This window comes from Anabrus simplex, chromosome 2, assembly GCF_040414725.1.
Source record: "Anabrus simplex isolate iqAnaSimp1 chromosome 2, ASM4041472v1, whole genome shotgun sequence".
NCBI classification, from domain to species: Eukaryota; Metazoa; Arthropoda; class Insecta; order Orthoptera; family Tettigoniidae; genus Anabrus; species Anabrus simplex.
In genome coordinates, this window is record NC_090266.1 from 1,003,558,617 (window position 1) to 1,003,572,879 (window position 14,263).

Sequence of the window (14,263 nt, forward strand, 5' to 3'; positions counted from 1 at the left end):
TGGAATGTCATTGATTTCAAGTTTTCTCCTTTATATGGGTGGACTAATTTTACACCATATTTTGTCATCTGCATACTATACTTCATCCTGATATCTGCCCACTTCACGGTGCTATCCATAGCACTGACAACTGCACCTTGATTGTATACTTTCGTTATGATTCCTGGACAGTACAGTTACGCGTGTCCCAACAATCTTATCATCGGATTCCAAGATACGATTTTCACGAATAGGAAGTTCTTCAGAGTCAGAATTAAATTCTTCTCCATGCAATGAGTTGTCTTTTGACTCAGTACAGATGTCAACATTGTCATTTTTACTTGAATTCTCGTTTCGGGTGTCTTTAATGTTCTTTGAGGGAAAGTTCCCGTCGGTGCCACTACAGCTAGGAATCTCATCTACAGTGTCAAAATCTGAAGCTGTCATACCTCTTCCGGATGGCACATCTGTACATCTCCCTTTTCTTCAGCCATTATTTGTTACGTTACCTCTTTTGAGATTCAGGTGCTCAATGAAACTTACAGCTTGTTTCACAGCATCACTTCCTACATCCATTGTCCTGTTATATATGTGCTTCAGCACTTCTTCCTGGCTTACAGGTCAAATACTACATTTCCTGTATCAAGAACGTAGATTATTCAGACCATTTTCAACTAGTTCTCAATTAGGTCTTAACAAGAGATGGACATTCTTGCTTAAGTAGAGTGGAACATCGTTTACAGACTCCACATTACTAAAAAGGTAATTTTAGAACACTGGGCTTACTTTGTGGCAGAGTCATTGTTGTCATAAAGTTACACCTTAAACTTCTCCTCTTTGTTTTATTTTAGCACAAATAACTGAAAGAAAGCTCAAAGCAACATGAGAGTCGTGCATTTTTATCAGGAAACATGAAATTAAGATTTCCACTAACATTGATATGTTGCCAACAAAAGTTTCCCGCTGTTCACAAAATCACGTGCTCAGTACAATACATCAAAAGGCTCTCTGTTGCCAACAGTCCAACACTTCGGACATTATCATTGTACACACAGGTAACTGCATTATTGTGGAGTGAAAACATATAGTGTTCATTGTCAGACCATCGATGCATATCCCGCGAAATATGAAATTATTATTTGCGCGCACCTGTCACAAAGTAACCCTGGTTTACGGTAATAATAATAATAATAATAATAATAATAATAATAATAATAATAATAATAATAATAATAATAATAATAATAATAATAATAATAATAATAATAATAATATCGACAGGTGTTTTCATGCATGTGTTAATGTAAGTTAATGCAGTATTCCGTACTACGATCTCCTCGGCTGGCACAGGAGTGCTCTCAACATGGCTGTACGCGCATGGAAATCTCTTCCCCAGTCACACGCTACTGTGCAGCCAGCGGTGTGGGGCCTTGGTTCTATCCTGAAATGAAATTGCTGTACAAACAACGATCATCTTTAAACCCTCTCGCTATATACTGCCGTCTTGAGCATGAAGGTTAGTGCCTTGTGGTCCGTACGTATCAGTACTGGAAAACCAAAAATTATATTTCGCCAATGTTGCAGGGCCTGTACTATGGCTAGCATTTCCAACTCAGTAGTAGTGCAGTTGCACTCATGTTTTCTAAGCTTCCTGTTAAAATATCCCAAGTATCTCTCGGTATTCGGCGGCTCTACTTATTCTTGGAATAACACTGCTCCAATGCCTACTCTGGAAGCGCCTGTCTGAAGGACGAAGGGCGTATTAAAATCAGGATAGTGTAATTTTATGCTTCTAGTTAACGATTCGTTAGTGTTTTTTAAAGCCAATTCTGTTTCTTGTGACAACTTCCATTTGTAATTCTTGCATAGCATGTCCTGCAAGGAGCCACTACTGCAGTGCCTTTTATAAGGCCATCTATAAATAGAAACTGTGAAACGGCTAGTAAAAGAAGTGTGAACGTTCATCGACAGATGTATCTACTATCAACATAGGTGCACCCTCTGGGGCGAGTATGAACAAATAATCTTTAAAGTAATTTTGTGTGTCAATGTTTCCTAAACTGAATTGTTTATTGATTGTTTTTGGTGTTCTAAATTAGAAATATTTCTACCTCATCCCGCCAACTAAATATTTCAACCAATAAGAAATATTGTACATTCATTTAAGTAACCAATCAGAGTTTTTGATAAGTATTTGATTGTCTAATGAACACTGGGGGTTGTCAGGGTTTCGGCCCAGAGAAATCTGGAACCTTCCTCTCCGCTATAAGAGCTAGGACCATTCGGGCCATGTTGTATTTGTGATCGCTCCAGTCAAGATGTTTAGAGTGTATTCGTAACGGAGGCAGGGGGAAGGGCTGGCTCGCCCATCTTCGGGAGGTACAACAGATCAAGGAAATGGCAGACTCTGTTTAACAATGTAATTATCTTTGAAAGCTAGTTCAAGGGGAAGGTTTCAAATTTCTTTCGTAATGTAACTTTTATTTCTTAGTTAAATTCTCGAACAAGTCTAAAGAACTTAATCGAACTTAGGGAATAAAGAGTGAGGACCCTCTTGTATTCCCTTTCAACTCGATATTGAGGTGACTATTATTTTGTAATCTTTAAAATCTATCTCTTATTTTTGTTAACTTCCTCTCCATCTAGTCCCCTCCGTAGCATATGCTTAGCCTCTGTAACATTTGGCCTTAATTCCACATAGGGTTTTAATGATGTTCTAGTGAATTCCAAAGGAGTGCAAGTGTTCGCCTCCTAACATTTTGCTTTTCGGCCAGTAACTTTAACATTCTGTTTTTAAATAAGGCCACGTAGAATGGGTAGTTGTTATCCCTGTTTATGTCCACTTCTACTTTTTCATTTTGTGTCCAGGTAAATCAGTCTGTTACGCGATTAAGCCAGTATCTACTGTTTGGTTTTGTTAAATGTAGATTGGTAACTTAATAGGCCTGGAACTTGTAATTTTTGAGGATAGCCTCCTAGGAAGTAACTGTATAGAGCAAATGTGCTCTTTCTACTTATGTAAAAATTGGAAACTCCGTCTCCTCGAGTGTGGGTTGTTAATGTTGTAACTAAAGAGCTTCAAGCTCAAGTTGTTAAATGGTTGTTATCTGATTATTCGAGATTTTCTAATATTGTTACTCAAGCTCACGAGTTAGACCTTGTACCTTATTTTGTTATTTGCTTAGCAAAGTGTAAAAATTTGAAAAGAAAATAAAGAAAGGCAGAAAGAAACATATTCCTAATTTCAAAGTTTTGAATTGCTATTTAATCTTTTATCTATCCACGCATCATGCCCGCACCTTCTTTCACCTCTCTGTCCACAAAAGCACGGTAACAAACACTGTGCTGAACAAATTATTTTATTTTAATCGCGATTGTTACCCTCTCAATAGAACCGATACAGTTAATAGGGATTACAGAAGTAATCACTTTTAAGAATTAACAAACCTCCTTTCTCCTGTCGCTTTCAGAATTTAAAATATTTCAGGAAACTTCCTCTTGAAAAACATGTAATTTTACCACAAAATTAGTATTTATTGATCAAATAAGTGTAAATTAACAGGAAGTAAACTCAATTATTTTATTGCATGATAATCACGTGAATTTAAGAGGAATTCCACTATAGAAAAATCTAAATATTTAAACCTGCAAAGTGTTCTTCAAAAAAAAGTCTTCAGGGAAAATGTTTCAAAATATACCGTACTTAGAAATAATTTCACAGTACAACTGAATCATCACAACTTGCGATTGGACACTTCAACATCTCATTGTAAAAGAGCTGTGCATCATATCTTTGAATATACGAGTATTACATCGTGTTTGAGTATTTTCGATTTTATTTTTATCTTCAATTATTCTTCTTTGCAAAATCTGTTTATGATCTCAGGAAATTCAGGTACTTTATTTTTTGCCAAGTGAAAGAAATTGTTAACGCAACTGTTTATCAAATTATGGCCAGTTACTATTGCTGCCTTTGCTGATTCATACACGTATTGTTTAAACAGTGATACTCAGTAGCTTTGCTTCTCATGGTGGAGTACATCCCTCTGCGCCGTTTCCGGTGTTAGTATATGTTCATGTTATAACCAGCGTCATAGCCAGCATGGAGTAAAGAATACAGGGAGATGCCTTGGAGCTCTGAAGCTCAATGACAGTGGTCTACATAGGGGGCGTGGTCGTATATAGGCGCTGAACGCATGCTATTTTTATAGTCAAATCTGTCACAGGTCATTGAAGTGAATTGCGGGTATTCTCAGAGGCAAACACTTTACGACACGCTAAAACGTAAAAGAGGTACTAATATTTAGTTGATGTTGTAGTTCTTACAATGTCGTGTTCTGCATACGCTTGCAAGAATCGGAAATCCAAAATTATTCCTGGAATAACATTTCACAGGTAAGGTTCTAAGTATGGCTTGTACAGTATATTATATTACCTCCATTGTTTTTGTGCTAGTATTTTGGAGTCACAGAAGCACCGTCCATTTTTCGTAAAATTTTTAGGTTAGACTTGCTGTTTACCGTCAATTTTTCCTGAGGTTTCCTGTTCATGAAGGAAGGAGAGCAGTGTGGATTATGTCCATTAGAAGGGAAAATTGGATACCTTCTCCTTACACCAGAATATGTTCAGCACATTTCAAAGCGGAATTGTTTGATCGATCCATGAAGAAATTTGTTTTGAAGGAGAATGCAGTAAGCATTCCCTTCTTACCTACATAATTAGAGCACTCGAGGCCTAGTGTTTATTTTCATTTTCACGCCCTTCTTGGCCCTTGTCTTCCCTTGGCCGATAACTTCATTTATCGAAGTGTCGGTTCCCTTCCATATTTCCTCCTAATTAGGGTTAATAGAGGATGGTTGCCCTGTTGTACTTCCTCTTAAAATATGAATCACTACAACCATCTCTAAAATATGTATCCCTCTATGGGTGAGGACTGTAGAATAAGGCCCACGGTATCTCCTGCCTGTCGTTAAAGTCCATGTGGAGGTGTGGGTAATAGAGCAATACCCACGGTATCACCTGCTTTTCGTAAGACGCGACTGAAAGGGCCCCCAGGAGCTCTCAATTTGGGAACATGGGTTGGCAACCAGGGCGTCCTTAGCTGAGTCCTGGCATTGCTTTCACTTACTTGTGCCAGGGTAATTTTAATCTCATGTACGGCCTCCGGTGGTCAACTCCTATTCTTTTCCGTCCCCGAGGCAATAAGAGGATTCGAGAGCTAGGGAGTCTTTCATTTTCTCGCTCTTCATGGCCCTTGTCTTTCTTTATCCAATAACATTTCTCTCTGATTAGTTTTAATAGAGGATGGTTGCCTAATTGTACTCCCTCTCAAAGCAATAATCACCACGACGAGTCGTAAAAGGCGATTAATGGGCCCAAGGTGCTCTTACTTTCGGAGTGTTGTTTGGCGTTCAAGTGGCCTAAGGGGCTCTTAACTTCGTAGTGTGGGTTGGCGTCCAAGGGGCTCTTAGCTGAGTCCTGCATTGTTTCCTATTGTGTCAGAGGATGGTTTACTTGATGGTTGTATATCCTATTAAAACAATAATCACCGCCACCAACACTCCAAAATATGTAGTAAGCAATGTTGCTATGCCCAGTTTGTTGATTTATTGTGCATTCCCCTATAGCATTCAGAATGCGTAGGGGAACTTTCTGAAGTACGATTCGAGGTTGTTTCAAGTCAAGTATTGGCAATTTGATCTCTCAGAATTTCAAAATTTCCGCGCAACTTCATTAGTACCGTTGCTTGGTTACGTGTGGTGCTGGTATAATCTCGCCATCTAATCCACTGTAGACAGAAAGAGAAAGCAAATGGCGAAGTTAAGGACGTAACGCATTCAATCTTTAAATTGCATTCGGTGGCAGACATAGTTCTGAAACCCTCCGAATGTTGTCGCTGCAATAGAAATTTTGTCACCATCCATGTGCTAACCTCTGCCATCTGTTAACTACTTGGAGAAAGTGTGCATGTCCAAGCTTAGAGCGAGCGGGAAACACTGATTACCACCTAGTGAGAACCCAACGTGACGAAAGTGACCACTGTCACGGGGGTGATTTACTTCCCGTGCTTCAGTAGTGGCTGACTAGCGGGGTCCTTCAATGTGTGTTTTGTTGATTAATCAATTCATTAATTATTGTGTGTTGTTTCTGTGCTATTCCTCGTGCTCGGTGTTTTACATATTAGCGATGGATGAGTCTAAAACGGCCTGACTCTGTGGTGTAGTGGTTAGTGTGATTAGCTGCCACCACCGAAGGTCCAGGTGGTTCGATTCCCGGCTCTTCCACGAAATTTAAAACGTGGTACGAGGACTGGAACGGAATCCACTCAGCTTCGAGAGGTCAACTGAGTTTGATTCCCATCTCAGCCATCCTTGAAGAAGCTTTCCGTGCTTTCCCACTGCTCCTCCAGACAAATGCCGGGATGGAATTTAACTTAAGGCCGCGGTCGCTTCCTTCCCCCACAAGGCCCCTGTTCAGCATACCAGATGAGGCCGCCTGCGCGAAGTACTATTCCCCTTCCCAGTTGTTTCCCCGATTAAATGTCTCACGCTCCAGGGCACTGCCCTTGAGGCGGTAGAGGTGGGAACCTTCGCTGAGTCCTAGGGAAAAGCCAACCCTGGAGGGTAAACGCACTAAGAAAGAAATAAAGAATGAGTCTCTGCAAAGCCTTTTACAACCCGTACTTTGATGAAAATTTAACATTTAAATTAAAACGACAGAAAACGTGAATTCTATGTTCGCACGTTCAATCCAGAAAGTTACAGTAAAACTGCTTGGCTCTCAGATATGTTTATGTTCTTGAATGATTGCTTGGTTCCTATAATGTGAGTTCTGATAGGACAGTGAATGCATTGGTGAGACTTGCGATTGAGTGTCTGGATAACTTTGACTGCCGCGAAAAATTAGTTGCGCAGACTTTCGATGGAGCGGCGGTGCTTGCAGGTCAGCTGAATGGTGTGCAAGCTAAATTAAAAGAAGTTGTTCCTGAGGCTGTATTAACCCACTACTACGCGCACAAACTTAATTTAATTCTTTCTCAAGCTGTGTAGTAGTTCTTTTAAGAGAAGTATCCTGCTGGACAGTATCCTTAAGAAAATATTTCCTAAGCTAGCTCCAACAAGGTGGAACTATTCCAGCCGATTAACACAGACCATCGCGGAATATCTTGCTCCTCTCCAGGAGCTTTACGAAAGTATTTTGGAGGTACCTGGGAAGTGAGATAACATAACAATCAATGAGGCAAGCGGGTTTCTTGCGAAGTTAATGGAATTTCAGTTCAATTTTCTTCTGAATATTTTTAATCGTTCATCCTTCAATCTGAGACCATAGACATCGCATTTTGCACCAGCGAAGTGAATTCATTAGAAACTAAAGTGTAAATAATGCGAAACAGTGGATTTGCTGATATCTGGGACACAACATAAGAGACATTTGATCCACCGATGAAAATTCTAACACAGTTAGAATATCGCTTCTGTTCATTAGGAGATTTGTCCTTCACTGAAATGCTTGAGTGTAAGAAATTTTTATTTTTTCTGGTGATTTTCCTAAAGAGCATTTCAGTAAATTGATTGAAGTCTATGGGAAGTATTTTGATATAGTACGACTTAAATTCAAATTGAGGGCAATGTTCACTACTGAACAGTTCAAAGATAATACTGTGGCTCAAATCCAGAAATTCCTATTGACCAGTGGTCTCCACAGTGGTCTTCTCGAGCTTTATAAGTCAGAGTCGTCTCTCTGCATTAGGAATTATGTCTATGGAAAAGGATCTTCTTGTTGAAATGAAATCACGTGAGCACTTCTGCAGTGACGTCACCAGGGAATTCTGCAAGGAGAATCGCAGGGTCAAGTAATACGGGTAGTGGAATTGGAATTTACTTATGGTACTACATTGTGCTACTGCATCGTTACTAGTTGCATGCCTCGATAGCGAATCCAGGAGACGCCACTGAGATTTCGGTATGTCCTTATTAATAGCCTACTCCTTATCTTTACTGATATCATGTGAAGATTTGCATCTTCTGTTTTTAAGATACTTGGTTTATAGTACCGATAGTCAACTAGCGAGAGAGTAGATTTAAGGCTGCGGGTCATGAGAAAAACTTCCTTAGAGCTCAGTAAAAAAAGCATTAATAAGTGTGTTTGCCAGAAAATTTTGTTACAATTAATCGCCGTGTTGTTTTGAAAACGATTGTACTTAACTGAGCGATTCCAAGTTTCCCTCCTCCCGAGAAAATGTCTTAGTATATATATCCACAACGTAAGAATTGCCATGTTTTGGTGACCATGGGGGCGTGGCCGTTGGCTTCAAGCGATAGCCACAGAGAGTAGAGTAGCGGGCAGCTCCCGGTATTCCTTACTCCCTGCGTAGCCAGTCTTGGTTACCACTTTACGACGGAGAAAGTAACTATGTTCCGTTAAAACTATCCCTTTAGAATGTGACGAATATAGTTCCTTTCACACAGGATGACGCGTTTTTTCAATTGGCTTTACGTCGCACCGACACAGATAGGTCATATTGCGACGATGGGTCAGGAAAGGTCTACGAATGGGAAGGAAGCCACCGTGGCCTTAATTAAAGTACAGCCCCAGCATTTGTCTGGAGTGAAAGTGGTAAACCACGGAAAACCAAATTCAGGGCTGCCGACAGTGGGTTTCGAACCCACTATCACCCGCATACTGCATACTGTCATCACATAAGCGACTGCAGCTTTCGAGCTCGGTGGGATGATACGTCTTACTTAAATTTATATTTCGCTAAAATACGACACAGTGCACAAGGTGACTTAGTTCCGTCCTCCTAAGACCCATTCGCTTTATCCATTCAATATAATCAAGTTAAATGTATCATGTCTTGAATTTGCTGTTTCTTGAGATATAGTTGGGATTTTTATACTTCATTTCTCCATTCTCCAAAATATACTCTAGAATTGTACGAAAATAAGACTGTCAATTTATGACGTAAGCGTCTGTTGTGGCCCAACGTGATTATTCCGCGCGTATTTCTCTCCATTCTCATGTGCTCCAGTTTAAATGAAACCCGCCATTTTACACACAACAACCAGCGATAACCTATTGTATTACGTCCACTTATTAGGAATCTGTCTTCTTATATCCAACATTCAGTTTAAAAACTGATGTACATTTCAATACTCACCAGACATGAAATTTGTAACATCTAATCTAGCATTTACATAGAAAGTTCACTGCTATTCAATATAAAATGTCAGGGTCACATACCTCTAATTTGCATTTAGGGCCTCGGAGCTGATAAACTACTTTTGAACAAGATGAGGACTATATATTGTTCATATGAGACTAGGGATGTTGTGAAAGGTCTTATACGTACGCATTGCTCATAGGAGCGTAACGTTGGAGGGCGATCCCAAGGCCTCGGAACTGAGTGTCCGCATAGCCAACTGCTCCAGCATTTGTGCTGAAATCAAATGCCCTGCTCTTTTAGTATCCGGTACACTCACTTGTTGATTTCAACTTTTCGAGCATATAGATTTGAACCTTAGAGACTTCTAATAGCCTGCCGTAATTACATCAGTTAGAGATTAACATTTTGTGTTCAGAACTGAAAAAGATTTCGCCTACAGTGTAGCAAGACGCTGCGGGTTTTCGACTTGATGCTATGTAGGCGACCTGCACATTTGGAGATGAAATCTAATTTTAACATCCAACCCTCTTCCGAGATTGAATATAACTTAGCCTGAGTAGCTCGGGCGGCAAAGCGCTAGCCTTTTGACACTTAAAACTGCATGATAATGAGCCCAACGAGCTGATCTAAGAATGACTGACAAAGGTGATGTTGAAGCATAGCTGCATATCAAGTCTATATAAACATAGGCTGAGTAGCTCAAGCAGCTGAACGCTAGCCTTTCGAGTCTTGAAAACTGCGGGGTAATGAAGAATTTGGACTTTAGCTGAGTTGTGTGAATATGTTTTTGAACAGAACATAATAAAACTCATAAATATAAAGGTTAGGAATAAGCCGCTATTGTGTAGACAATAAATGATTTGTTTCATGCTCGCTGAAATGGTAGTTTAGTGGGTGGAGTCTAAAATGTTATTCTCTTATAATTACGTTATCGGTGGCTCTATCCAAAAATACTACACAACGAAAGTTGTAGAAAATGAAATCATTTTTATCCTAACATGTTTTTGGTACTGCCTATAATAACAGAGATAATCGTGAATTTATTCTTTTGCTGAGATGTGAGAAAAATAATTTAAAAGTATGTTATAAAACTCGCAGTGTAGCCGTTAGGAATGAAACTCTATCACATAGACTACAAATAATTTTGTTCATGCTAACTAAAATGGAAGTTTAGGGGAAGGTTGAAAATTATATTCTCATGTAATCACATTACAAGCTGTTCTATGGAAAAGACTGTATAACCAAAGATTTATAAAATAACATTTCTGATGATTTTTTCCCTAACATGCTTTTCTGTACATGTTACAATAACAGAGGTAATCGTGAATATATATTTTTGTTGAGTTGCTAGTAAATGACTGAACAGCATGTATAGGTTAGGAATAAAGTGCAATCATGTAGGCTATAAATAATTTTATTCATGCTATCAGTCCTTGCTGAGGGGAGCTAGTGAGTATACGGGTGTGGAACGATCCTGAAGTGCAGGTAAAGCAGTATGGGCGTAACAATGCAGCAGTATATTGGTGCGATAGGGCGATGGCACAGCCGGGTCATGTTGATCAAAACTAAGTGCAAAATACGAGTTAATAAAAGAACAGGACTGGCAGAATTGTGATGGCGGCATCTATAGTGGCTACTCTATTAGTCAATGGATGCGTCGAGGTGAACACTGAAAGTGGCCACGCTCATTGATCAACCTATCGAAATCGACAGGGTCACCAGCCTAAAAGACGAGAGTAGGATAGAATAGAGAGTTCAGCTGCCACTTCCCCCACATGGGTGTTGGAGAAGCCTCCTCCGCCGGTTGACGGCAGAGCGCGCGCGGTTTTAATGCAGTCCGCTGGTTAAGAGTGCACACTTAACCTCATCGAAAAATACTACATAACGAAATTTGTAGAAAATAAAGTTTAATCATTTTATTATAACATGTTTCCGGTACTGTCTATAATAATAGAGATAGTCGTGAATTTATACCTTTGCAGAGTTGTGAGGAAAAATTGTTTAACAGAATGTAATAAAACTCGCAATGTAACGGTTAGGAATGAAACGCTATCTCATAGACCGTTGACTGTTATAATAACATAGGTAATCGTGAATTTATGTTTTTGTTGATTTGCTCGAAAATGGCTGAACAGAATATATAGCTTAAGAATAAATTGCAATCGTGCAATCGGGTAGGTTATAAAGAATTTTATTCATGCTATCAGTCGTTACTGAGGTGAGCTAGTGAGCAGACGTGTGTGGATTCAAGAGCGAAACATCGTCAGCGAATTCTTCATTACACAAGGCCGACGTTTGGCAATTAGTCTCGTGTCAAATCCCCAACAACATTCCTTCACACAAAAATAAGTCTTGAAAAGATAAGATATCTCCGTATCAGATCATAAGAGTCTGTAGCGTAGATTTGAAAAGTAGGGCTCACAAGTTCCGGGTTCGACCTAAGTCTTAACCTCAGAAGGGTGTTAAATTTACAGACACAAGTTCGATGACTAAGAGTGTAATCTCAACCTAACAAACTCAAGGTTCAACACCTAGCCTGACTGCATAAGAGTATAAACTTAACCTAATAGACTCCAAGTTCGATACCCGGGATAAGTGTGTAAGAGTGTAGGCTTAACGTGACGCTGATCACACGTAACCCTAACCTAACATCCCGAGCTAGCCGCCTAACGGTGCAAGCGTAACCTAACACACTCCAAGTTCGATACCCGGGCTAACTGCGTAAGAGTACAGCCTTAACGTCATGCTGACCACGCGTTAACCTAGCCTAACTTAACTTACACGCTGCCGAGATTTCAGCCGTCACACTGATAACGTGTTAACTTTACATGGCTAAGAGTGCCGGCGAGTGCCATAGTATAGGCAAGTTGTAGCTCGATAGGGGTTCGAAGGCCTTCTTTCTGGTTAAACCAATCATGCTTTGCTTACAGAATAACAATTCCATCTGAGTGCAAACGAGGCTAAGTACCGTAGGTAGCACGAGCTGTAACCTCTGGACTCAAGAGCGAAACTTTGTCAGCGAATTCTTCATTATACATGGTCTTCACATGAAATTAAGTCTTCAGATGATCAGATAAGCAATCTCCGTATCAGATCATAAGGGTCTGTAGAGTAGAAAAAAAGGCATCTACTTCCTTAAACCTCGGCACTGTTTGTGGCAGAGTAGTTAGCCCTGTACCCGGCAGTCTTAGCTCTCATATAGTAACCCAGTGCTCATTTCTTCTCATTTGGTTCGTAGAGTGGGGTGGTTCGGGGTGTGGGTGAATGTAGTCAAGTCCTAGTTCGTAAACCATTGGCAACGTGTGAATGGCCTAGTAAGTGGTCCCGAGGGTCTTGATACCAGTTGCTGTGGAATGGAAGTGAGCTTCTCGGACATATTCTGAGGCATGGCCCTTCTTGTGCTCAGTCGGTTAGGATTATACAATCCGCCGTGGCCCCTAACCCGTTAGAGAAGAGATTGTCACTGGGACTAGGTGCAAGTAAGGGTACAATCCTGCTTTACAGAATTTTCACTGAGCACGCTGAGAACTTTTTTGGCAAGCCTCAGAGCTGTGGGAGTAACGGGGTCCCACTCCCATTTAACAGGTGAGAGACTCCTTGGAAACAACTTGGCGAACGAAATGGAATAGAGTAGGAAGTTATAGATCTTAATGGGGCTTGTGGAAGAAAACTGGAACTGTATGGATTAGAAGTTAATGATATTCGGAGGAGGAGAGGTAATGAGGACGAGATAGGAGATTATAAAGTGTACCTGGCGGGTGTTAGAAAGGGAAGGTCAGAGTTTGTGGTGGGGCTGTTCATCGGGAATGCTATTGCACGCAACAAATTTTCTGCTAGACACGTAAATGAGCATATGATATCGGTAGATTTGACAGTTGGAGGAATTGTCTCGGTTTATTGACCATGTAAGTGTGCAGATAATGATGAATTTGACAAGTTTTATGAAGCATTGAGTGACTTCATAGTCAGGGCCATCTGCAAGGATTAGATAGTGCTAATGGGCGATTTCAATGGTGAATATGGAGAAGATAATGAATCTGATTTGAATGAGAATCCTCTGCTACTCTAGTATGAGATTACCTGTTAGGAATATATTCTTCAAGCATAACGATATTCACCGCTACACATGGGTTGGGAGGAGCGGAGCACCAGATCCATAATAGTCTATATCTTAACCGACTTTGAATTCCGGACATTTTTCGGAATGTGATGGTTTTCTGGGGATTTTTCGATGATTCAGACCACTGTCTAATCTATAATGAACTAATTATCTCTAGACCTAGGATAGAGAAGTAGAACTCTGATTGCAGACGAATAAGAGTAGAAAATTTCCAGGACGAGGAAATTAGACAGAAGTACATGGATATAATCAATTGATTAGTGAAAATTTCAAAAAAAATGAATAGTAAGCAGATTCAGGGTATTGAAAGAGAATGGTTGGCTTACAGCAATGCTGTAGTAGAAACACCAAGGGAATGCCTAGGAGCAACTCCGTGTAAAGATTGGAAAAGCTAACATCGTGGTGGAATGATGAAAGGAGAGCAGTTTTATACGTAAAAGGAAGGCGTATCAGAAATCGCTCTAAGCAAGGAGAGATGCAGACAGGGAAATTGCACATAGTTCAAAGAAACAGAGCAAAGCAAATAGTAGTAAAATCCAAGAAGAAGTCCTGGAAATACTTTGGTAATAATCTGGAAAGGCTAGGTCAGGCAGCAGGGAAACCTTTCTGGACAGTGATAAAGAAAGGAAGTGAGAGAAAAACGAAATAAATAGTGTTTTGGGTAAATCAGAGGAACTTATTATAGATCTCAGGGAAACAGTGGACATGTGAACGTATATTCTGAAAATATTATCAACGTGAAAGGAAATCTTCCTGGTGACGTCGCAAACACTCGAACCCATGGGGAGGAGGAAATGATGTTAGTTAAATTATAATTGAGGATGTGGAACGTATGGTAAATAAGCTCCATTGTCATAATGCAGAAGGGACAGATGAAATTCGGCATGCATGGCAGTGTGAAGACAGGGATGCAATAGCTTCATAGAGTGGTAGCATGGAGTGATAGTAAGGTACCTCCTGAATGGACAAATGCAGCAATTGAACGTATCTACAAGCAA